This window comes from Molothrus aeneus, chromosome 13, assembly GCF_037042795.1.
Source record: "Molothrus aeneus isolate 106 chromosome 13, BPBGC_Maene_1.0, whole genome shotgun sequence".
Taxonomy (NCBI): Eukaryota; Metazoa; Chordata; class Aves; order Passeriformes; family Icteridae; genus Molothrus; species Molothrus aeneus.
This window is the reverse complement of record NC_089658.1, coordinates 7,288,625-7,310,761: the sequence shown is the minus strand read 5'-3', so window position 1 is coordinate 7,310,761 and position 22,137 is coordinate 7,288,625. Positions and strand designations below refer to the sequence as shown.

At 43.0% G+C, this 22,137-nt stretch overlaps 2 protein-coding genes across 3 annotated transcripts in view; both read right to left on the bottom strand.

Annotated features, from left to right (window-relative positions):
- The window catches only part of RFX7 (regulatory factor X7), a 49,272-nt gene extending 46,650 nt beyond the window's left edge, over positions 1-2,622 (bottom strand). Inside the window, exon 1 of the mRNA XM_066558539.1 lies at positions 2,522-2,622. The gene's annotated coding sequence lies outside the window, so the exon portion shown is untranslated. The remainder of the gene's footprint in view (positions 1-2,521) is intronic.
- A 2,358-nt stretch (positions 2,623-4,980) lies between these two features.
- Positions 4,981-22,137, bottom strand: part of MNS1 (meiosis specific nuclear structural 1) — a 52,968-nt gene continuing 35,811 nt past the window's right edge. The window contains exon 13 of one of the 2 annotated variants that reach the window (XM_066558533.1): positions 4,981-5,814. The gene's annotated coding sequence lies outside the window, so the exon portion shown is untranslated. Of the gene's footprint in view, positions 5,815-16,576; positions 17,612-22,137 lie in introns of those variants that run through there. The other variant, XM_066558530.1, reaches the window with a different exon arrangement.

The following is a 22,137-nucleotide window of genomic DNA, read 5'->3' as shown; positions in this document are numbered from 1 at the left end:
TCAATTTAAGGGACTCCACATGTACACAATTACTTAATATGTTTTTGTCAAACTACATTTTAATTTAATAAACAGAATAAAATAAGTGCGAGTTGAAATAATTAATAGCTCATTGTCCCACTCGTGGCCTGCATCACTCTCTATATTTATATTTGTCTGCGAAGTGGAGGGACAAGCACAGACTTGTTTGTGATCCTCAAGTCCAGTATTTACGTAGCTGCTATAATTTGCTATACTATTTTCACTGACAATACAATCTGAAGACTGAAACCTTTTAAAAAACCAACCAAACAAAACCTGTAACAAACACAACCAACTAAAAGCCTCCATCCACTATGTACAAACACGTGTAGGAAAAAGGGGGTGGGGGGACACCAACAGAGAAGAGTACTGAGCTGGATGTGCTAAACCTGCTGGGAAGCAAAGGGGGAACTGAATGCACCAACCTGCCAGCACGGCAAGGGAAGAGGGGAGGAAGAGGAGGGAAGGAGAAAAGAGGAAGAAGCTCTGCTCTGCACATTACACCTCATTCTGTTAACAGCAGTGCACTGCCATTTTCACCCTGGCCTTCCACAACCTCTGCTACTGTTTATCCATCACCAGCACCCACTGAACAGAGAGCAAGCCCCAGTTTGCTGCCAGTTCAGAAGGAGACTTTCCACTGTTCATTGGGGCACAGAGAGCACAACACTCCTGGCAGTGCTCCTCATCCCTGCTGCACCCAAACAACCACCACATGTCCAGGAAGATGCAAATTCACATTAAACTCCAACCTCAAAGGAAGACTGCTTGATCACAAGAGAGAAATGTAAGATTTGAAAACATCAAAATAAAAGGTTTTCTTATAAAAAACCTTATCTTCAAATACTGCATTTCAACAGCACAACCTGCAGGGAATGGATGCTGCCTGAGAGCAGCAGGGAAGTTGAAGCCCGTGAGAAGCAGGTAGCCAGGAGGAACACTGTGAAGGTGAGGAACGCCTGGCAAATACCAGGGGACAGGGCTGCAAGGTGCTGGGAAACCTCTGCCGGTCACAGGCACTTGGCACCAGGCAAGCCACTGAGCCCGGGCAAAACGCTTCATTCCTTTGTACCAAACATGGGCTTGGGCTATTCACCAAGTTCACCTGAATCAAACAAGCAGTTTTCATTTCAGAAGCTAACATATGTGTTCTTTTTCCTTGAAAAAGAAAAGCCACAATAAAAGCAGAGGTTTTACTTAGTAGCCATTTTGTCTTCAACTTGGATATGATACCTCCTCATCTGAATGCAATGTAAACATGCTCTCCGAGGTTCATTTCCAAAAAGCATGTTCATGTAAAGGGAAGGAAACATGAAAAGACCATCGCTAAAGACCATAATAAATTAGGAGGGTGTGAAGATTTTATGATCCAAAAAGACAGAAAATTCTGCAGATCGTATTCCTTCTCTAGGTCACATTTGCAGAAGACCAAAACAAAAGGTAGCAAGTGTGGATGAAGGAGAATGAACTTTTATTTACTGTTTAAATAGATAAAAACAAAACGACCACCATCCTAATAATAAAAGCTATTTCAGTATGCCATATAATAAAAAAAATCTGAAGGCAAAATTATATTTAGCTGCTCTTTATTTTCTAGCGACATCCATTCAAACCACACAATCTAACTGTAATATGACGTAATATGCAAGCTTGATCAGTATGTGTTTATTGGGATGAGTTTATGTATAAAATACACATGGTGTGTGTGTATATAAAGGAAAACATTACATGAGTAACCTGTATTTACAACTCCCAACTTTCAGTACTCTACCAGTGCCCTCAGCCAAAAGCAGCTTTTAAAAACATACATAAAATAAAAATGCTGCAGGTGACAGCCTCTAGCAGATACTAAAAAAAAAAAAAAAACCAAAAAAACCCCAAAAACTAGGTGTTCTATTTGCACCGACCTAAACTCGGTTCACCTCGTTCCCCCAATACACATAAAATAAAATTCTCAAATAAAATGCTGGTTTACTAAGAAATCGAATTTTTAGGGAAAAAAAAAATCAAAAAAAATAACCTGGATTCCTATGCAGAAACTTGAAAACCATCGTGAGCTCCAGCCAAAACTGCATTTGAACTGCCTGAGTGGGACCTCAGAAGAGCAGAGGTTTACGGGAGGCTGGACAATCGCACCCTTCGTGCCCAGCTCCGCATCCCCCGCTGCACCAGCGCCGTGCTGCTACAAGCAGCTCATGTGCGCGCTACAAGCACGGCCGGGAGCGCCGCGGGCCGCGCAAGATGCGCGGGGCTGCAGCAGCGCCTGCGGCAGGTGACCCGAGCCCACCGCCCACCGCAGCCGGGCAGCGCCGCCGCCCGCCCGCACACGGGGCTGGTCCTGCCCGTGCGGCACCGGCCGCGGCACGGCCCGCCCGCGACCCCCGCCCGCCAACACGCGTGTGCTCCGCGCTGCCCGCACAAAGGGGCCGCGCCCCCCCCCCGCGCCCGCGCAGCCCCCCGGCCCTTCCCCCGCTCCCCCGGCCCGGGGCCCGGCCCTTACCAGATGGAGCTGCGGATCTTGTGCTGCAGCGCGCTGGCCTCGCCGCCCTGCAGCCCCGGCACCAGGGCCGGCAGGGCCCCGCCGGGCGCGGGGGTGCCGGCGAGGCGCCGCGGCGGCTGCCCCCCCTCCGGCTGCTGCTCCTCGGCCATGGGACGCGAGCGGCGCTGGCCGCACTAGGCCTCTGCCGCAGCGCTCGAGTGAGTCGCCTTCCCCCGCCGCCCGGGGGACATCACGGGCGGAACCCGTCCCGCCGCTACGCCGCAGGATGGCGAGCCCGGCCCGCGACTCGGCGCATGGCGCCCGGCCCCCGCCGCCCCCGCGCAGGGTCGCTCCGCGCTCCCCCGCCCCGCAGCAGCACCTGGCCCGGCCCGGCCCGCCCCGCGCCGCTCCTCGCCCCGCGGCCGCCGTGCCCGCCCGGCCGCCGAGTGCGCAGGCTCGGCGTGCCCGACACACGGGCCGCCCCGCGCCGCCGCCGCCGCCGCCGGGGAGGGGGCCGGGGCCGGGGCCGCGACTGGGGCCGGGGGCGGCGAGCGCAGCCCGAGCTGGGGGGCGGCCCCTCCGTCAGCCCCGGGACCCCCGGCGCGGTGGGGAGGGGGCGGGGTGCGCCCGGAGCGGCCCGGCGGCGCCAATAACACGTGTGTGAGTGCGTGTGTGTCCCCGTGTGTCACGGCGCACACACCGTGCGGCACACGCTGCTGCCCCGCTGGCCGGGCGCGCCGCAGACACGTGAAGGCGCTGCGGCGGCAGCAGCATTACATCAGCTGCGGCACCGCGGCCGGGTGCGCCCCGCAGCCCCCGCGCCCGGCCCGCCCTCCGCCGCGGCTCGTAACAAAATAACAAGTGCCGCCGTGCTCACATGGCGCTGAGGAAGCCAGCCACCGGCACGGGCGGCGCTAGGCCGGGCCACTGCTCACCCTCAGGCTTCCTGCGTCTGTCCCCTAGACGTAAGTGGGGCCGGGCTGCCATTTGGCCCACCGGCCTTTACCCACAGCCTTTCTGCGAAAACATTTTCCCAAAATTTAAATTGTGCAGACGTCACAACTGCTTTCTCTGAGCTACAGGCACAAGCCATATTTCTGATCCTTGGGATCGTGGCTTTTAATGAAAAAAGCCAGAGGAACTGCACAGCCTGGGATACTGGACAGGTAAATACCTAAATTCAAGGACGATGATACAAGGTGACCATTAGTAAAGTCATTATTAGGAGTTGGACTCGATGACCCATGTGGGTCCCTTCCAACTCTGGATATTCCACGGTTATTGTTTCTCTTCCCTCTAGGGTTATGGTAACAAAGCCTGCTCAAGCTGCCCCCCCCTGTTGCCCCTCTTTTCCCAGCCACTCCAGCTCTGGTCTGTTCCCATTGGAATTCACAACTGGCACGCTCAGCCCACTTGGCAGGGACATGGACATGCAGGTACCTCTCTGACACAAGGATGCAGTGACTCCCTAGCTTGTGCTGATCACAGAAAATATGTGCTTAAAGGTGACTAATAATATAAATATACACATGGAGACACAGCATTGCTAAATTTAGGAGATGAGCATTTTGTCATCAACTGAAGCAAAGGCCTTTCAAAAATAAATATTTGCTTACGTCTCCACTGCTCCAAAATCAGAACATTAATGGCTATGACAATGATGGTGATCTTCCCCTTAAAAAACCTCTCATCAGAATCAAAAAACCCAAGCTTTCTTGCTCCTGCCTCTTATTAAAAATGTTTTTTAATGATAGTTGAAAATTTCTGAAGGTCATTTAAAAAATAAGGAAAAAATAAAAGTAAATTTTTAATCAGAAGTAAACAGAAAACTAATCAATTTTAAATCCTAACTGCTATGCTTTTTGCAAGAAAACTACATCAGTATGCAGGTAAACTGGCACAGGAAGACAAGGGTGAATGTCCTTCGTGATATTTTTTAGTTTTGTGGCAATTTCCACTTAATAGCAACTGTATCAATGCAGCCAGGGTTGCTTCTGTTGAGATCTTTTGTTGGACTCAGTCATATCTGCCTGATCAGAATTTAACCCACAGGGATCCAAGCCATGAAATCATTCTGGCCAACACCTATATACTGTCCCAGACTGAACTGATGGCCCTACAGCTCAGAATGAGGTTCCACAGATGTGCATCATGTTTGCAGAAGCACAGACCATTACAATAAATTCTAAAAAATACACATCATATGAGTGTTGCCTTCAGTCTAAACCAGCAGCTGGAAGACAAGTTTATTATTTAGTTCCTCATTCATTTAGGTCCCAGACATGTCCTTTTAATCATGTTTATTTACAGCTGTATGGGCATCATGTGACCCAAAAAAAAAAAAAAAAAAAAAAGAGTCACTTCTCTTCTGCAAAATCTGCAATACCATGCCAGGCTGGCACCCAAAGGCCACCAGTGCCACCCTGAAATCACACCAGGTGTTTCAGGGCAGAATGGGATTAAACTGCCACAGAGATTAAACAAGTGAGCCAGACTCCCAGGTTGCATCTTGGTGGTCAAAATGGTCCACGGGCTTCCAATGCTATGTTTATGCTCCCATATCTCACTATCAATCAATTGTTCTATAAAGAAAACTTCTTTTTTTTTTTTTTTTTTTGTTCTGTACCTTTGGTGTGAAGCCTTCCAAGTATAAGCCTGTTATTGCTGGGTTTGAGCATCAGGCCCAAAACAAGATTCCATAAAAGCCCAAACTGAGATCAGGGTCCTGTTTTGTGTAAAGAAGAGATTTCCTTCTCAGGCCTAGCAGTAAATAAAAAATTAACATTTTTTCACAATAGGGCTGTGCGGTGTATAAGTACAGAAGAGAAGCTCACTCTCTGCTCTCCACAAGGCTTTTCCTGTCAGGAGTAATTCCCCTTGGTGCTGTCTGTTTCCACACCCAGCAGGGCAGTCCTGCCCTTTACACACTCACAGGTTCATAAATGGGGGCCATTTCAGCTGCCTCCCACACAACCAGCTGCATTTGCCTCATGTTTCCTACAGGCTCATGCACCTGTGCAAAATGGGCAAAGATGGTGGCAGCTCATACACACTTTATGTGGCCATGTGTAACTGCAGCAAAGAACAAATAGATCCAAAATTACTGTGTCGACAAAGAGCTCGTGCTGACAGAATTAATTTGAAGATACTGAAGGAATTATTTAACTGCTAGGAGATGAACATCTATGAGATGGACTGATTGGACATCTCCAAGGATTATCCACCAAGGACCACTGCAACCATCTCCTGGAGTTCTTGTACCTAATGCTTCTGAAAACCATAATTTGATGCAGACATTTAGCTCCTGGTCAGCACTGTATAAGAAACACAACAAAAGTAATACATATGAGTCAATTGTAAGTCCCCTTACTGTAAAGAAAGACGTGTGAAAGTTTAAGCATGTCAGAAACCAGACTAGTGTTGGCAAGACCAGGATCTTTCCTATTCTTCCTCATTTTCCAAACATCTGCCCTTATGGAAGAGCACAGCAGCTGAATTGTGAGTAGGTGGGGGCTTCCTCTCTCCTTCTGCAGGCAGAGTTCACTTGTCTGGAAAACTGATGTTGCTGTACTAGTGCTAAAATTCATGTCTTTTCTAACTCAAGAGCACTGCAAGTCTCCTGTGCTGGACACACATACTCATCCCAGGATGATCTTCAACAGAGAATGAAAGAGCTGATCTGGAGAAAGAGCTGGCTGTCTGCAGGAGCACAACCTCCACCTGACACAGGTGGGAGCTAACTCCATTTTGCCAGGTTAATTCCAAAAGCTCTGTTTATTTTCCCTCCATTTCTGGAGCTTCAGATCTAACACATTCCCTCTCTGTGGGGAGAAGTTGTGCTTAAGTACTGTCCAACCTATTTTCCAGGACTTTCTCTGCTGCAGTTCAGTGTGGTTTGTTTTGTTTTTTGGGTTTTTTTCCCATAATGATTGTGTCTGACAGTTGGGGAATACAGTGTCTCTCACTTTCAGGGAGGAATGCCTCGCTGCCCTTTCTCCAGCTCGCAGCCAGCAGCGAGGGGAAGGCGCTTTTCCCGCTCTCCTGTCCGTAGAGAGGGATCTGCCACCTCTGGTCTAGCACACGGCCAGGGACCTGCGTGCTCAGAGATATCAGCCAGATAAATTATGAAATCTCACTATCTTTATCCTCAAGACAAACATGAAGCATATTCTCTGAGGATTATCGACTTTAAAGGTTTGCTAAAAAAGACACTTCCCAAAAGCTTTAAACGCCAGTTCAGTGAACTCCATTTTGATGCCTTTTTGCAACTCTCCTTCCCCAGGGATGCCTGTGTATCGTGAGCTATGCCCAAGACATTTCGCTCTGGTTCTGTTTATTTTCTTATCTCCATTCATGTGTAGTATCTGTAAAATCAGAGTACTAGTAATTCACCTAACAAATTTTAATGAAAATTTCAGCTTTTATCGTTTCAATTATTAAAGGAGAAAAGAAAGAAAAAAAACCTGAAAAAGACAATTAAAAAAAAAAGGCAAGAAAAAAAAAAGCCAGTTAGCTCAGCTTCAGATTTACATCATCCCAGCTGACAGAAGAAAATGGTCTGTGTTCAAACCAGGCAGTGAAAAGGGGGCTACTTTAATTACAATGAAAGCCTGCTTGACCAGAAATTTTTTTAAGCTTTGCTGGGTCTTGCAGCATCTGTTTGGAGTGGGAGTGAGCATTGTGTGGTGCACAGTATGGCCACTTGGCAAATAACAGGAAATGTTAAAAACGTGCTGGGGAAGTCTGAGGTAGGCCCCGTGATCATGAGTCCTTCTCTAGCAAAGGAAGAGCTTTAACCACTCCTCTGCCTAGTGATGGAAATGGGCTTCAGACCTCTGCATGGCACCTTTGGGTGCTAATGAGCAGGATGTGAGCCCTTTCTCTGTGTGAATGTGGACAACCATGAGGTGCAAGACAGCAAGGCCCAGGCTCCCAGCCTGGCTATGGCTCACTAGGGCTGCTCAGAGGAGGATGTGGCATTCTACATCTTGGGTAAGACAAAGATCACTTGAATTCCATAAGTGATGATAACCAGATGAAATTCCCAAGATCTATCCATGTTCTTTGATGATACAGGTACTTTGAAACTTCATTTCTGTAGATTGTCTTCTCTGTACAGTACAATAAATCTTTGTCTCAGTGTAATGTCAAATGGGCTCAGCTGCTGAGCTGTTAAAAATGGAGCGTGGTGTTCCTAGATACTGCATTCTTGACTTCAAGTTGGAAGAAGTCAATAAGGTAGAAAAAGGCAGCAACTCCTATAGCCTAAGAAAACTACATAGAAGAGGACAGTGGATCATGAAAGTGGTGATTCAGACTGTCCTGTACAAGACTGATAAGTAGGAAGGAAGGGCTCTCACTGAAAGAAATACCAAAGTTTGGTACTTGGCTGAATGAGGTTTTAAACAATTTTTGGGGTTGTTGAATGTTGATGCTCTGCAGGTAGAAGCTTGGGGAAAAATTTTTTTAGTCAGACCCCTATGCAGATGCCTGATCTTGTCAGTTGTCTCTTATACTGAGACTCAGTTTTGGGGAGATTCTGAGAGAATAATGGCCAAGGAGGGATAAAATATATGCAAGTGACAGGTAACAAAGCAATCAACATGTCAGTCTTCCTGGGATTTCTTTCCTTTTGAGATCCAGTAGTAAACTGGAAAGGCACAAGCATTCAAAATCCAACACTGTCTCCCTGCAGATTGGCTGGAGTGCAAGGAAGGGATCAGCTGCAGTTCACAGGGGCCTTGCCACCTGCACAAAATCATCACCCAAATTAGCCTGACACACTAATGCAGTGGTTCCAGGTATCTGATAGCAGGCAATGGGAGAGCACCAGATCCCCAAACACAGAGCCATATGGCATGGGAACTGGGAATTTTAGCTACATTGGTTCAAGATCCGAATCCCCAGATAAAATATGGATGTCCTTAATCTTACTGATGCCTGAAGGATTTCTGGAAGATTTCCAAGTCATACAGCCTCCTGAGAAATTTGTTTGCATTTTCTCCTGTACGCAAATTGACAAGGCAGCAATCCAGCGATACTCAAGTACTTGTGATTATGGCATTGCCCTTTGATTCCCCATCTTGAGAGCAGGCAGCATCTTGAAAGATCAAACCCAGCCTGAGGACATATTAAGGATATTTGTTCTGAGAGAAGTTGCTCCCTCCAGAAATGAGGGAAAGGAAAATGCTCCCTGCACATGGTACAGCTGACAGGTAAACCCACACCACAGTGAAGCCTCCATTGGGACCTTCTTTCAAGTCTCTTCTTGACAAGGCAGAGGAGTGTCCTGTCAAAGATCAAAGCAATCACATCTCCTCAGTACTGGTTTATGCCCATCTGGTCTTAACACTTCAGTTCCTCTTGGTCAAAACTCCAGCTCTTCCCCTTCTCATCTTCTGTGCGACAGCTCCACCACTTCTGAGCACCATTTCAGGACCCTCTTTTCCACAAAGTCTTTTGCCCCAGGGGCTGCTTCATGGACTCTTCCCAAGCTCCGTGTCAGCAGTGCCTGCTCTCCAGCCTGGGTGGCTGCTGAAGGCAGCAGTGCCTCGCCTGGGAGCGCTGCTATCAGTGCCTCGTCAGGACGCAGCAGGAAGCGTCTGGCCTCCGCTCCACGACCATCTGCTAAAACCAGGCCTCCTCTGGCGGCAGTCCAACACAAAGTAAACAGAGTTTCACAGCCAGATTTCAAACAGCAAAATAACTGAGAAATATGGCTCACTGCTTCTGGTTTTTGAATTCAAAACACTGAAGTTCCTAGAAGCAAAAATCCTTTATGGATCTTAAGATTTCTTGGTTGCCAAATGGATCCATTGCAACTAACACTATGGAGAAAGTGCAGTGATGTAGCAATTCTAGTTAGTTACACCTGATTAGTTCAATGTATGCATTTGGTAATTTTTAAGATGGTTTCTTTTTCAAGATTGGTGATGCAGAAAAATAAATTTGTTAAACTGCAGATTTCAGCTTGCAATATTGGTTTGTATGGGTAACAGTAGAGAAGAATTCTGAATCTTGCTACTGTACAATATTTTTCATGGTATAGAAGACAGAGTAGGACTCAATGAAGTGTGAAAGATTTTTTAAAAGAACAGATTGCCATGTCTTTTAAAATAGGTCAAGTTTTTGGCCTACTTTCCTTTAAAGTGTCCCTTAAAGCAATGGGGTTGGAATATCCATGATAGTGCCATTGCTTTTTTGTTTTTAGCCATGTCTATGTGTGGCTCTAGTTGTAAGGCAGAAATGTTCCAGTGCAAAACTACAACGGCAGACAAAGACCACGTGTCTCCAGGAGCATTTGTGAACAAGTTACACTGAGCAATAAAATATAGCAGTGGCTGCATTTCATCCTTATGTGTAATGTTATTCTGAAACATGTGACTGAGAAAAAGCAAACTATTAAATAAGGTCATGGCCAATGAAGACAAAACCTGCAGACACAAACCTGTCAAACCTAATTTATTAATTCTCCAAATTTCAGGAAGGTTTGCACCGTTGTTTGCTTTCCATCTTTAAATTAATTAAATCAGTTCATTAACTTGATTTAAGTAGAAAGGAGAACTAGAATAATGACAGTTAGATTGAAGATACACAAGATAGCACTTGTAAGAACAAACCAAGGCCACCTATGTTGAATGGAGAAAAAATACAACAGTCAGCTGTCAAAACAAAAAGAATCTGTATGTGTACATTTAAATTTTGAAAACGGATGTTCAAGATATTTAAAGAGGGAGGAAATTCTGCATGCAATATTAATTAATATGGAATAAATACCATCTGTCTTCTTTGTACAGAGCAGTCTGGTGCGTATTTTTATGGCTGCATCTTTGCTCTAAGAACATAACAGGTATAATACACATGTATTTATTATGTTACATAGATGTAATTAGTCTGCATAATACACGTACCAGGAATTGCAGTTGGCCTTAGTGCAGCTATATGGAGTGAGGCAGGACATGAGGAGGATTTCCTCCGCCACAGAGGCCTGGAAAAAGGCCAGGTACACATCAAGAATGGTTGTGTTGGGAGACTACAAGGACAGGACTTGCCACTTTAACTGCTCTGCCCTGAGGCTGAGGTGGGTGCTCAGCACATCCCTACTGAGATGCAGGTTCTTCTCCCCATTAAGCTGATCCAGAAGGGATAGTGCCCTTCATGCACAGCCTGCACCAGAATGTACTTGTTGTGGTGAAACTCTGCATTGACCTATTGCACAGCCAATAATAAACATCAGTTGGCTTACAGTGTTGTACAGTGATAAACACACTGAAGAGCTTGTCAGTGCACACTTTGGGAAAGAAGCACTGTCTGGAACAACAGGGCCTGTGCACACACTTGGAATACAAATTTTTTGCAGGCTGTATACTTCATTATGAAAAGTGTTTGTGATTCCAGTTAAGCTGTGAGTAAAGGCAATGCAAAGCCCTGTCTGGTATTCATCTCATTAAAGTGTGGAAAGATAAATCAGCCTTTAACAAAAGAGACAGTTTTAAGAATATCTTTCTTTTAATAATTATCATTATTTTGCACTGAGATTTGTAGTTGTAACCACCATCATGCGTGGAACCTTTGTTTTGTACCTGATCCTACTCTACATCCTGTGATGAGCAACCAGTGTGAGCTGTTACACACATGCCTTTGTGTGCACAGTTTGTGACATAAAAAGGCTCAAGAAGGGGAAGGAGGAACTTTCTTTTAGCAGAATATCACAAAATGCAGGAAGAGTCATCTAGAGAGCTCCTAAGGATTCTGACTTGTGAAGAACTCTTTTTCACATATTACTCCCACTACTTCCTGCAAGACAAGAATATTATACACACAGGTCTGGTGTGAGTTTTCAAACTGGCAGTTCCCCCCAATGCTGTTCATATATCAAAATCACTTTCACTTCATAAGAGACCATAAATTCTTCCAATAATAATTCTAAGAATATTATTTTTGTCTGCTACACTCTAAATGATTGACGAAGATGCTGGGCAGATTTGTGATGCATTTGATATGGAGCAGGAAAATGTTAGTGGCTCTGCAATGATCACACTTTCAATAGCTGGCAAAGACTTATATTGAAAAAAATCTCACTGAAAAGTTTTCCTCAGCATGAGCATGTGATTGCAGAATTACTCATAAGAAGTGGTGGACTAAATCTCATTGATTTATAATCTGAATCAAGGTGGGAAAAAGTCATATTATCTATTTGCATGAATTTATAAGCTTCACACTGAGTTTTACTCACCAGCATAGAGCTCAGTGGAGCACAGACATTATATTCTCTATCAGGGTGAAATAGAAGAAATGAAAGATGGTTTATTTAGGATACTGTACAAAGGTCCAGATTCTTAATGCCTTCATCTGCCTTTATAAAGCACTGTGGTGTTCCTGATGTCAGCAGCACATTCAGATTCCAGGTGCAAAACAGAAGCTGTGAGTGGAATGCCTTCTGTGGAACATGCACAACAATTACCCTGCATGCTAAAGTAAGGAAACTGGCTCAGCTGTCTGAAGGACAGGACTTTGTTCTGTTGGGCTGAAGCAACCTTCTGTGGGGTCGGAGCCAAGAACGTTGAAAAGAAAATGTTGTTCATCATCCATCTGGCTGAAATCTTATCCTATCTAAGCACTAGATGTAGCTCAGAGCCAAAATTAGGCTACTGAGAGAGGTACCAGTGAGATGGGGATGAAGCAGAGAGCTGGTGAGAGAAGCTGGGCCCAGGGCAGACACCAGCCTGTGAATGGGGTGGGAGGAAAGGGCTGGGGAGCAGCTCCTGTGTCAGTGAGCACGGCACTCAATGAGGCAGCAATGCTGCTGATGCTCTCAGTACCCCTGCTCCTAACTGTGCTCAGCAAGAAAGCCAGTATCAAATCAGTTCAGATAAGAGAAGAATGGCATCCTTTATCAAGGTACTTTATCAATGTCTTAATTAGCTGAACAGTTCTGTATCACTACTCTTACAAATCAATACAACATAGAGCCAAGAAACAGCTGTTAGCACACTATCAGGTTTCTAACATTGCTCTAACAATTCAAAAGAAAAAAGAAAAAAGGTATAAATTTTAATACAAGTTAGCACTTCATGAGCACTGTTTTTAAGTGAACCTAAGAGATGAGTCATGTATTTAAATACCTTTAAAATAAATATTATGTGTGAAATTATGGAAATTTACCTAAAAGCTGCCACTTTATGACTTATATGATCTGGGAATAGGAGGAAAGAATGGGGCTTATAATTAATAAAATGCTGGACTTTACTATTTGGGATGGTGCTCAGGATTTTTCAGCATTTTTCATCTGAACAATTTCTAGTGGAGTGGCCCAGTTTACAAACCAGTACACTTTGCAGCTGGATCTTTTCTACCACCATGCAAAAAGTAAAATAAATAAATAGGCAGGTCACCTTCCTAATTTGATTTTCCTGACTCAAATAATTTTCTTTCCTTCATGAAGCAAGGAACAGATCTCTTTCAGCATTAAGAAGAAAGGAAGTAGGGGCAGCTTCTCTCTGCTCATTTGCTTTAACTTTGAGAATGAATTAATCACATTTTGTTCATAAAAATTTTTCATGTTGGGGCATTTCTCTGTTTGCTTCTTTTCTTAGTTTCTTCCCTTTCAGTTTTTCAAAAGTCCTCTCCTCAAATTGTAGCAGAACCCAAACTCAAAAATTGTAACTGTAGTTTTAGAATGTTGCTATTTACACAATGTTGTAAGGGCCAATTAGCCCAGGAGTAAGGCTTGTCTCAGACACAGGCTGTGTTCTGTCCACACACAGGAGGTAGGAGAAATAATGTTTAGTCCTTTTATTAACTTAGCAGGCACCCAACTTAGAGCTGTGCCTGTTCAGGCATCTAAAAACAGTTAGCACTGACCGTGCCCTCTGGCTTCCTGGCAGGGCTACTCCCATACCAGTAACTTGATATATTCACTCATGGTCACCATAACACCAGCCAAGCACATGGAAAGAAGAGCATCTTTAGAAAATACTTCAATGGGTTAAAAAAACCAGCAGGTCTCAGCTACCAAAGCCATGTCTGGGATTCTTCCCTCTGCAGCACAGAGAGGGGGCTCAGTACCTTCTGGCTGTTTGCTGCTTGAAGAGGAAAAGGATGATTGTGCAGATGGCAAGTTTGTGCACAGAAAATCTGTTTTCAGAATTGCAGCAATTGACTCGTTTGAGTTGCTTTATTCCTCCAGCACCAAGGTTAGGGAGGGGGTAGAAAGGTATCAGCTCTGCTACTGGAACACAGTTTGATTACAGAAATGTAATCAAACAGAAATGTTACAGGCCCAGATTCTGCCCTCACTGTGCTTGGTGCAGCTTGGAGCAGGTGAAGCAGTTGCACAGCCATGTTAGAGGACAAACACTGTCATGGCACAGTTACAGAGCTTTATTACCAGTAATTTAACTGTCAGAAAGGAAACAATATACTGCATAAATGCCTGGTAGGTGGTTAGAAAAGATTATGTTTTTAACCTTATCCACAGTGTATTTAATCTCAAATTACAGACACAGATATAGAACACACTGGCATTACTTTTAAACATGCAGACCTGCCTCTCTGTAAGAGAGTGGGGTTTTTTCTTACTTTTCTTTTATTTTGAGGGATTTCTTGAATAGAAATTTTAACAATCTGAGCACACAGTTGTCTGTTGCAAAAAATACTATTCTGCTTTTGAGCAATTTCCTGTCTTTCTGAAAGCATAGACAAATTAATGAAGGATAATCATAGCTTACTCATAAAAACAATCTGTCAATATTTACATGGTGCTCTTTCATTTCTTGGTCTGTCTTTGCTGGTCTGATACTTCAGCTAAGCCCAGTACACATCACCAGGCTCTGGATGTAATAACTTTGGAAGATGGCATTTTGAGATGCATTTGCATCTCAAATTTGGAGGAAATCCAAAGAGGGAGAGGAAAAGTGTCCTCAGCATGATTCAAAATAATTGCTGAATGAGAGGTCAGGCTATAAAAGGATGAAAAAAAAAATGCAAAGGAAAATAAAGCAGGTGGCCAGAACCCAACTGGTGAGCCTGGTGAGTCGAGCTGCTCTGTGCAGCACTGAGAAGGCCTGTGGGTGCACTGGCAACTTCCTCAGACAGTGACTGTAAAACTTGAAATTGATTTATACTTCTTTTCAAATAAGATGCAGCAAATACATAGTTATGTCAGGTCCATTTAAAACTCTTCTGCTCATCTGGGGTTTTGACATCACTCTTTAGGGGCCTAAAGAAATTCTTCTGAGAAGGAAAAGAATTGGGCCTTGAAAACTCCCAGCTCCAACAGCTGGTGCCAGAGGCACCGTCTGGAAGAAGAGCAGTTTAAGAGCTATCAGATGGCTTTTCCATCTCACTGGCATTGCAGCTTCATAGTTCTGACTTATTAGGGATCAAACACAGACATTGATAGTTATCTGGGCATAAACAGAACTTCTCAGAGCAGCTTTTAGTGTGACAGGAGCAGGCCCACTGCTTTAGCAGGGCACTGAAGCGAGGAGAGTGAATGCTCAGTCTCCTTTTCATGGCAAGAACGTGAGCACTGCTGCTGCTGCTGAAACCCAGCTGCTGCAGAGCTGCAAAGAGTAATTCAGAGCAAGCATGAAACCAAAAGTATTGCCACACAGACACAGCATATTTTTTTTCAGAAGGTTTTTACCCAGAATTATGGTTGATAGCTATAAAAGTCTTTCTCATCATGCTTTTTCATGGTTTTTTTTTTTCCCAGCATTCTTGTGAACCTGCTGCTTGGGGACTAAGTAAATAAATTTTATATATGGAACAATTTTATCACAACTGAATTAATGAACATCCTCTTTCTTTTTTCACATTGAAGATACCTCTCAAGATTTTTACAGTTACTGAGGCAGGCAGTAATGTGCAGTCAGAGAAGGCATGATGGGGATGCTTTAAGGGGCAGCATACCTGAACTCACTTACTGAACTGGTGTCTGAATCCTCCAGTTAAGGGAATAAAAATATGACACACAGCTGCTAAATCCCATAAATGGTTTCAAATAGTTTGTTTTCCAAATATTTCTAAGTGGCTTGCTTATTTTGAATTTCTGGGACACTTCTGGATGACACAATCTTAGCATCAAATTATTGCCAAGTGTGCACAAGCCTCTTCCCAGAAGATCTGGCCCGGGGGTGAATAATGTCCTTGGTGCATTTGCAACACAATTACAAGGCAGAGCACAGAGCATGCATTGCCCTGCTCCCTGTTTGCCTCAATTCAGACACACTCACTCCAGCTACTCTGGTAGAAGCAGCAGCTTTACAATTTTTCCCACAGTACACTTCCCTCCTAAAAGTCTCCCACACAAGCATTCTTACTCCTGCAGTCCCACCAATGCTGGCACGTGTGGGAGGGCTGGCATTTTTGGTACAAGAACATTTGGACCCTCTTTACAGTGTCTGCTCTGCTCCCTTGAATACATTTGCACTTAATCAGAGCAACATATGACAAAGGGTGGTCTGCTGTGAAAGGTACCCAGTGCACTTGGGCTTAATATCCCCTCATTTCATGGGATAATGATGCTCTTTCTTTCTTCCCCCCAGATTCCCTCTTTTCCTCAAAACTGCTGAGTGAGAAAGACTAGAAGTTCCATCTGAGGAAACTGAAAACAATAAAAGCTCTGGTCTACTTAGGAAAAGTGCTGTAAGAGAGCCAGGCTCTGTATTATTATATTGTTGAATATATTGTCATAAAACATGATTAAAATTGAAGCAGTTGAGTTCATTTTTAAAAAATGAGATGATGTGTGGAGATGAACATTCCTCAGATGATTGTTATTAGTATTTTCACATATGTTATCCTGGTTTTCATATAAACATTGTATGATCTTATGTGGTATGTCGTCAAATAGCTGGAATCCATTAAAAGTATGCTCCAGCTGTGCAATCACTGTCCTCACAAAGATACATTTTTATATGTGGTTAATGCCAGAAAGAATCTACAGCTTCAATTACAAGAACATCAAAATATGTTGTTTATTGCAGAAAAAAAAAAAGCATTTGCAGCAATTTAAAATATCCAGTCAACACCACATTGCTAAATCTAGATAATAGAAATCCCAGAGAAATTTGAGCTAAATCTGTCTGGATTATAGCCGTGGGATTATCTGAATGCTAAATTACTGTATATGTTTAACTCACAAACATGAGCACAGACAGTATAGGAATATGGATGACTATGCAGATTGCAATAAAACCCATCCCCAAGGGACTTTTTCATACACTAGGTAAACAACCCCTCTCAATTTATCAAGCATTGTGGATTGAATTGATGCTGTCATTTACTTTGCTGTTGCTGTGTAGAGGAATATGGTTTAACATGGACAGATTTAGCACTAAAAAAATAACAAAGGTTTTCTCTGTGCACCCTTCACAACACAGAGTGTGCAGGAATATTAATTGGCTGCTGTGTTTGTATAACTGAATTAAAGAAAATACAACTGTTGTTTAGTGCATAATCAGAAAACCAAATTACATGCAATATTGAAAGAAAAGATTAACCCTGATTGTCTTATTAAACCTTCCTTTCCCCTCCCCCCTTGTTTACACACCAGTGTTTCTGGCTTTCTAAGGATAAACAGTGAATGAACCTGGACTGACCTGACACACAGCATCTCTCAAACTTTCCCCTTGGATGATTCACACATCTGTGAGCTGGGACCAAACAAAGCAAAGAGGGAAAATGCAGGATACTGTACAGGCTGAGCAAATTTGGAAGAGCTGAGACTGTCCAAGTGTGCCCTGCCCAAGTCCCTGCTCCACTGCAAGTGCACAGCTACTGATTACAAACACACATTCCTTCCCTTGCCAGCTTAGCTCGGTTTGACAACTGCAACTGAAATTAGCTTCAGTCCTGTTCATGTGGGAATTATTGTCATTCTTATTAATCTACCCCCACAAAGTAGTTTTTCTTGCTCTCTGGTGCTTTTTTTGCTATTTTATGTGGCCGTGCACGGCGCAGCTCCATGGTACAGGAAGCAGTCAGGAGGGCTTTCCCGGGGAACAAGGCTAGACAGTAATTGCTGCTTCCTGTGAACAGCTACCAGCTGATGTAGATGTGGGCACTTTCATTTCCCTCCTTCTCATTCAAATAATATATGTAGCTCTGTGAACAGATTAAATACAATTTTGGATCCTGGGAAACCATCAATGTAATCCTTTGGTCAAAGTACAAACAAACAAACAGATCGGTTTTAGCCAGGGAGTTCAGCTGAATCCATATTTTAAGATACATAGTTTTTGGCAGAAAACAAATTCTGAAAAGTCACCAAAACCTGGCTTTTTTACTGAGAAAGAGGGATTATTATGAATAAATGCCATGGAAATTTGGGCATGATAGCTGTTATTGTCAGACTGTGCGCATGTGCCAACACATCACAGTGTCAGCACTCTCTGGTGTTTGAGATAATGAAACACCCGTTCCATTCTTCAGTTTGTCTCCCTCTACCAAAGGAGCAGTTTCTCACTATTTCTGCCACTATTTTGTCTGCTTTAGTGATGAATGTCTGAACACCAGCTGACCCACAACACAAAAGTTTGGTTGTTACATGAACTGTCTGTGGACTAAAGCTCTCATGAAGCTGAACCAGCGGTGGCAACAATGAGATGTTTTAAGAGTAAAAGCTTAAAGTCACCTAGACACAAATATCACAGCATGAGTACAAAGCTGAGTTCATGAGCTCAGGTCTACCCTGTCTCAATGACTGCAATATGCATTGCAAAGACTCCAGATCACCCAGCACCAGTCTCAAAGTGGGTCTCTGCATCTTAGTCTCTGCCAGAAGAATTATATACAGAATAGAAAAACTTGAGAAATAGATAGGGCAAGTGAAGGAGTGCAAGCAGAAAACAGTTAACATGAACATTTTTAAAAATGGAACTAAACTCATGTATAAAAATAAAGCCTAAAAGAACATGGAAAGAGACAGTATGGTTTCATACCATGTTACTAACTCAAAGAATGATTTTACAAACTGAAACATTAGGAACAGATTTAAAGCAAAAGGAGAAATGTTTTTTAATTTCAAAAAGTACAGCACAGCCATAGTAAATAAAACAGAGTGCCTCCTATTACTTGCTGAACTAGGTATGCTTCTCAAATCTCTTACATATTCATTACAAAATTTGTTCTACTGTAGCCCAGATGGTTGGTTTGGTTTTTTGTTGGTTTGTTGCTTTTTTAACAGAAGACTTTCTCCATTAACTATTACCTCATGAGGCACAAATCCTGTGAAAACCTTGGCTGCAATATGGGAAAAAAACCCATTTTGAGCACACAACAGAAATCTTTAAAGTCAGAAGGGCCTAGCCTGGGAATTGAGCTCAGTGTTCAGTCTGGGGTCATTTTTGTCATAGCTAGTTTCTTCATAGGACAGCTGTTTCCCTGTGCCTGAACATCCCACAGTGGTTATGCTGCAATCTTACCTCTGCATTCCATCTCACAAAGCAATTCCATTAGAGAAATCCTCTAGTGCAAGACAACTTGCACCTTTACTAAGTCTGACTGCTGAGATGGTAACTTCACAAGTTTATGAACACATTAAATATGTGCATCTTCCAAAAGACTCTGTGCAATTTGTGTTCATGTATAGAAAACAAAGCCTCTGTGCTTTTCCTGGTGACTGTGCTCACATCAGAGATGTTCCCTAATGCTGTACTTGGATCTTGAGTCTGAGGGACTCCTTAGAGTACTCTGGGGCATCTGCAGACTTCAATAGAAATTATGGGGCACTGCATGCCTAAAAACGAGGCCTTGTATTTTTAAAAGCTATCAAACATTCTGTTGTTAAAATAACATCTCTTTTTAGTGTGGCAGTACAACAAAAAGAAACCCTTTATGAATTTCTGCTGGCTCTGCAAAAACAACAATTGCTGTCGGCATTTGTTTATGAAAACAGGCAAAAGATAACAAACCAGCGTTCTCCCCCAGCTGACAGGGAGCCACACATCTTTTCCTCCAGCTCATGAAAAAGCTCCTACCTCCCTAAGCCAAAAGAACTTTTCAGTGCAGTTTAATACACAAACAAGCTATGTGTGCCTCATATTGGGGCACAGAGCACAGGGCCACAGAGCTTGACTTTTAATTCCTTTTCTTACACTGGCACAAGTTCTTCACAGAGAGCAGGCATTATCAGGGAAGCCAAGGGCTGAACTGGCACTACAGACTCAATGAGCATTTTTTTTATCAAGCAACACATTATATACAAAAACATGTGTTATTCTAGTTTAAGGCCAACATTGAATGCTAACTTTAGCACATTGAAAATGTTAGAACTTGTTTATACTTGATACGCAATATTAATTTGTTTGGCCATAGCCCACTATAGTCACTGAATATTTCAGAATATTTCACTGAATGAAAAATTAATAAAAATATGCAATTTGATAGTAAAGGCCAGATCTGTTGTAGTGTTGACAACATAGCAAAGTAACTTTGAAAGCCTTCACCTGCATTCACCTTTGATATATGCACTCCAATATACAAAGTGGCAAATCCCATGAAAGCAACAGTATAAAATGGTTTTTCCAAATGAATTTTATGCTGTGTAGCAGAACATAATCTTCCAAGTAAAGAGGAACTGGATACAAGTGATGACACACCTATGCAGACAAAATATTCATGATGAGCACAAGAGTATTTGGCTCTTTCAGGCTCTGGGGTTTTGGCTCCAAATACCCAGTTGGATTTCTTACAGACAATGGCAGGGACAGGAACAATAAAGGCAGCCCGGCAATGAAGGCTGGAATGAACAGGAATAGCATGGAGAGATTTGAACTTGCTCCTGTTATAAATGCAGGGCCCTCCACCTAGGGACAAGGTAGTTTCTTTTTCCAAATCAGCCCCATTAATTGAAAGCCTCTCTGTTGAAAATGAGGGATTTCTCAAAAGCACCTTGGTAGCTGTCTTTAAGTCAGGTGGGGTTGTTTTCCTTGGACAGAGACCTAACACATAAAGTAACAGCCTTTTGGAATCCCAGTGATCAAATATAGTTGGAAATATTCAGTTTAATTTTATTGCTAGTTTGGAAGAGGTAAAATGAAATTTGTGGAGGAGGAGTCACTGATTTGTTTCAATTTATGTAGCCTTTGTTTAAAACAGGCCAAGGAAATTATCTCATTTAGGGAAAAACTCTATACTTCCAGAGCAGACCAATGAACATCTAACAAAACTATCTGGTGGGAGAGTCTAAGAAGTAGATTTTGGTCCATTCCTTTTTTCTATGTAACTTCCCACATGACAGTACTTCAGGCAGGAAATGGCATAAGATTTCCATTTCTAGTGAAATGAAAGGTCACTCTGTAGCTTTGGTAACAGGCTGGAAAAGCCTTTGTGCACTGCAGCAGCCCTCTGAGTGTACCCTCCATTAGAAATGTTGCCTCTTACACAGTAGGAGGAACTTTCATCATCAGTGAAAGATATTTCTCCTTTACTTTGACATTGCCATGTTCTCAAATCCTCTGAATCTCTATACTGGAGGACCACATGCTTTTAAAAAAATTTCAGTGTGGCAGACCATTGTATTGATAAACTAACTTGTTTGTTTTTTCCAAAAATACCAGCTACTACTACAACAAAAAAATCATACAATTGTCATAACAACCTGGTAATATTACAGTGGCCACTTTGAAGAGTGGTCTAAAGAGTATTTGCCAAACCTTTTGATCCCTAGTAATCAGAACAGAAGTGCCCAAAATCCAGAGATTAAAGGATTAGGCCTCAAGAAAGACTTGTGGTATTTCAAGAAAATGTGACTGATGCTCACCACTTATTTTTTACAGTGCTGATGAGATTTAGTGTTTAAGGTCCTTTCCTGTTCAGACATAAAAGCTGCTGTAATCAGAGTATTACTAGGGAAAACTACTCTGGTTGGGGATTCAATATGTTTAAATTGTTGAGCCAAGGTTATTGTTTGGATTAGGTTAGGAAGGATGACACTGAAATAAGTAAGCCCCAATAGTGCAGTGAAGCAGAGAAGAACAAAGAGAAATGTTTCTATTTGTAAACAGGAATCTGGATAGCACAAGTATGCTGGTTATAGCTATATAAAAAAAATAACATAGACCAGCCTAGAAACTAGGTACTGTAAATGTCTACACAACTACTAGAAACAGGAAAAAAATCTCCATGGCACTGAAATCTATATGAAAACAAAACTGGAGGCGCTGGAGATGGAAGAGACTCAATAGGTCAGCCTGCCCATGCGCCAGCTCTGTTGTCCCTCAAAATCTGTGTACCAGGTTCTCACACACCTCCCTGACTTCTGCCACACAAAGCTCGGCACATGCCACTGACATCCATCAGGGTTATCCTGCCAGGAAACAAAAGATACCAGGGTACAGTGGTGCTAAACCAGCTTAGGATGTCTCTCAGAAAGGGCTAAAGGACTTGCACACACTTCATATATTCAAACAGCAGCTTTTTCACAGGACATCCATGGCTATGGATAATGCTTGGTTCTCTTCATATTTTAGGGAGCCCTTAGAAATGCATGAGAAAATATCAGCACAAAAATACATTCCAATACACATTCATGCCATTTCAAACACCATTGGATTATTGTTACTGATTAGGGGGAAATATCCAACAGCTGTCTGGGGAATTTCCTCAATGTCAGGATTATTGATTTAATA